We start from the raw sequence: 3,769 nt of genomic DNA on the forward strand, positions 1-3,769 counted from the left end.
GATCGCCACCTCTACATTTGCAGGGCTGAAAGATCGCCACCTTATTTACATTTGCATGGTTGAAAGATCTCCACCTTATTTATATTTTGCATGGTAGAGAGATCGCCACCTTATTTACACTCGCATGGCTGAAAGATCGCCACCTTATTTACATTTGCATGGCTGAAAGATCGCCACCTTATTTACACTTGCATGGCTGGAAGATCGCCACCTATTGCATCTCATGGGCTGAAAGATCGCCAAATATTGCATCTCATGGGTTGAAAGACCGCCAAATTATCCGAAGGCGTCATTGTTCGGAGGCACCATTTTCATAGCCCGAGAACACCATGCCATGGCCTGAGGACCCCCATTTTAATCTTTTGCATATCATTATTCAAAGGCATCATAGTTCGGAGGCATCATCCTCATAGCCCGAGAGCATCATTTCATGGCCCGCGAATCCTTTATTATACACTTCATGGCCCAGGACATCATGGTCTAAGGATGTCATTCTAACTATCCGGAGACAACCTCATGGTCCAACGGGAAATTGCATCATATTTAAATTTACGCACAATATATGCTTGTATTGCTTATTTGCAGGTAAACCGGCGAGCAACGACTGTCTCGGCAATAGCTATACCGCTCCAGTTCCCGCAGCCATGTCAAACCGTAACCATTTCCCCGTCCTGAATATTGCATCCGTTCTTGAAAAGTCTCCATCGGCATACTCCGCCGATGCATCCTGAACTACATATGGCCTGATTCCTGTATAACCAGAGATATGTAGGCAGCTCAGAAGCCAGGGCACAGCCTAAGCCTCCTCGAACCATTTCGTTCGGTCAAAATTGGTCATTATTTCTTTACCTGAAAACTCTTTCATCCTTCCCGGGTAAAGAGGGGCAGCTGTTGATACCCAATTTTTTCCTATATATTTTTAATATACAAAATACATTCAAAATAGAACGTGCATGCATATATAAGTATGTCCAAATGTTTTACTATTTTCTCCTTAATTTTTAAAGATTTTTTAATCAATTTATTGCTCTATTTTATCCATAAAAACCCCAATAATTATTCCTAAAATTATCATTTTTGGTGATTCATTTATTGGATTTTCATATTTATACTAAAAAGTCGCTAATATAATTTTTGCATATTTTTATAAGGTTATTTAGTATTTTTAAAGTTAAATTGTATGTAATTACGATATTAGCCTTTTTTTAGGATTAATTACGTTTATATTCATAAAGATTAGGTCTGGTATTTTTAAATAGTTAATTATGTGCTATTAATCATTTTAGTACCTTTAATTTATTTTCAGAAATTATTTTACTATTTTTTTTATAAATCAAATAGGGAAAAATGGGTATATAAATGTTAGCCCCATTTTTATTTCAATTTTAGTCCGATTTTGCACCCCAATTGAACTCAATTGAAACTATTAGAACCCCCCGACCCAATTCCAATTTAATCCGACCCAAACCCATCTTCATAACCTGCCCATTCGAACAACCATCCTTTCCTTTTTACTCTCAAACTACCCCCTAACCCTAACCATTTTACACACCCCGCCACCTCTAAATCCCCTTCTCTCTCAAACCCTCTCCAACCCTAGCCGCCGACATCAACTACAACCCTAAAAAAACTCCCAAATCCATGGCTTCCAAGGTCATTGGAAGCCTGTATCCACCTCCCATGGCTTCTACGTGTTCGATCATTATGGTTTCAAGGCTAGATCTTGAAAGAGCTTGGTCCAGACCTTGGTCGATTTCAGTTTACGGCTGTTCTCCGGTCGTCTCTGACTTTTCTCCAGCCAACCATGTCTATTCGAGTCTGACTCTTGACTCTCCTGCTTAGATCGATGGTTTTTCAAAGCCTTTCTCACCACTTGGAGTTCCTCTGAAACCCTAGCCTTCAAGGTTCTCTCGATTTCTCTTAGATTTGTTTTAGATCTATGTCTGCTCTAATCCTTTAAGCATTTTTCTCGAAGTTTCTTTTAAAACTCCGCTTTCAAAACTCCTTATCCTTCTGATTAAGGTTCTGTTAGGTTATTTCGAAATCTTTCTTTGATTTTCGATATGTTTTGCTGTGTTTGCTCGTATTATCCTTCTGCCTGAAGTTTGCATGTTAAAACCCCTAATTTCTTTTAACTGTTTATTAAATGAATGTTTGTTTGCATGAGTGTTTGTCCGATCTATCTACTTGCCCTCTTTTTAAAACCCTTCTATTGTGGAAAATCTTATGGTTTTGGGTCTGAGACTGTTCGTTTAAGTGCAGAAGTTCTTTTCGAAATCTCTTGTTCCCTTCGTGCGATTCTTCTGATTCTAGGTTTCTACATTCTCTTTAACTCGCCTATGTTGAAAGCCCTAATTTTTTCTAGGTTTCTTCATTTGATTTGGTGACTGGCCTGTTCTTGTTTGAGTTTTCTGTGACTATCTCGCTTCGAATGTGTTTCTACTGAGTTCCTTATGCCTAGCTTACATTAGCTCTATGTGCTTGTGTTCGTCTTGACTGGTCAAGACTTGCCTCTTTGCTTGCTATGTTTGGTTACTCATATCTCACTCTATTTATATGCTAAAACATGACCCATGACTCTCTCATTGATTGACTCTGAGCTCCCTGTTTCTTGGCTTGATTTGAAAACTTCTCTTTAGACTTTCGATTCTCCTATTTTAACTTGGTTTATTTGCTTATTCATGGGAACCCATGTTACTCTCCTTAAATTAGTAATTTCGAATCCTTGATTCCCTGTTTTACCATGTGCTGATTTTTGATTGTCTCCATATTCTGCAACTTTATTGTGTTTTCTTACCTTATTCGGTTAACCAAGTATTTTACTGATTCTTCATTAGTTGTTTCCTTAATTGAACCCCTATGTACTTACCCTTAATTGTCTATTCTAAACATGATGCTCTACTTGATTTCTTTCCTTAAACATTTTCTGCCCATTACCGTTGGTTGATTGCCCCTTAATTAAAGGAGTACTTGCATTGATTTGATTCTGATTAGTACTTGGTTCCATAATTACTACACAATTGTAATTCTTGCCTTATTTTACATGGTTTCGAAGTACTAAATATACACACTCTCTCATTAACATAAACACATGATTACTTTTAGTTCTGAACTCACACTTACACTCAAAACACCCTTTCTTGCTTTACTACTTGTACTGTGGCCTGTTTAGCTGGTTGAAAGCCAAAGCTATATTTCAAAGTCCTGCTACCTTTCTTTACTACATTTTGCTTCTTTGAACTGGTATGTTCTAATTAAGTTTTCAGCATCAACAACAACATGGTTACTTAATGTTCTTGCATTCTTGTCTGCCTACTGCCTGTATCTATTTCAGTATCTTTATTTAGCATGCTGTAATTTCTTTTCTCCTGTTCCGAATCAATACATTGTGAATCCTAAATCCCTACTCCAATGTGTTTGATACTTATGGTTTGTTTGGGGCATGACAACATCGAATATTGTTGAACATGACTCAAACATGGTCCTCCTAGGATCATAACCTCCATGTCACCCTTATATGTTGTATGCTCTGGTTGATTTACAAGCATGACAGCACCTCTATTGTTGTGCATGCCCAGAATTAACTTATGCCTAAGTATATAGGCCCTTGCAATGGATTCCCAATCCCCTGTCCCTTTGGTGTGAAATTATCAACTCTTTAAAGTATTAATGGCTGTCTCCCATCACCCTTTCCCTTTTCTTTGTTCCCTCAGCTTTTAAAATTCAGTTTCTGCACTTCCACTCTCTCTTAGACTTAAGTCCTGCCCCC

Source organism: Nicotiana attenuata, unplaced genomic scaffold (genome assembly GCF_001879085.1).
Source record: "Nicotiana attenuata strain UT unplaced genomic scaffold, NIATTr2, whole genome shotgun sequence".
Classification (NCBI taxonomy): Eukaryota; Viridiplantae; Streptophyta; class Magnoliopsida; order Solanales; family Solanaceae; genus Nicotiana; species Nicotiana attenuata.